We start from the raw sequence: 215 nt of genomic DNA, 5'->3' as shown, positions 1-215 counted from the left end.
GGAGCCGGGGCGGGGAGGTGGTGCCGGCCGGCGGCGCGGGGCCTTCCGCCGTGATTGGCAGCGGCTGACAGTGAGTGGCAGCCCCGCCATGGAAACCCGGGAGCCAATCTGCCGAGCCCGGCAGCAAATCAGCCGCTCCCGCAGCAGCGCGGCGGCGGCGCGGAGCTGGGCTTGTGCCTTTTCTTTTTTTCCTTTTTTTTTTTCCCCTTTTTTTC

This window comes from Haliaeetus leucocephalus, unplaced genomic scaffold (assembly GCF_000737465.1).
Source record: "Haliaeetus leucocephalus isolate CR32 unplaced genomic scaffold, Haliaeetus_leucocephalus-4.0 Scaffold944, whole genome shotgun sequence".
Lineage (NCBI taxonomy): Eukaryota > Metazoa > Chordata > Aves > Accipitriformes > Accipitridae > Haliaeetus > Haliaeetus leucocephalus.
Note: the sequence above shows the minus strand (reverse complement) of the source record.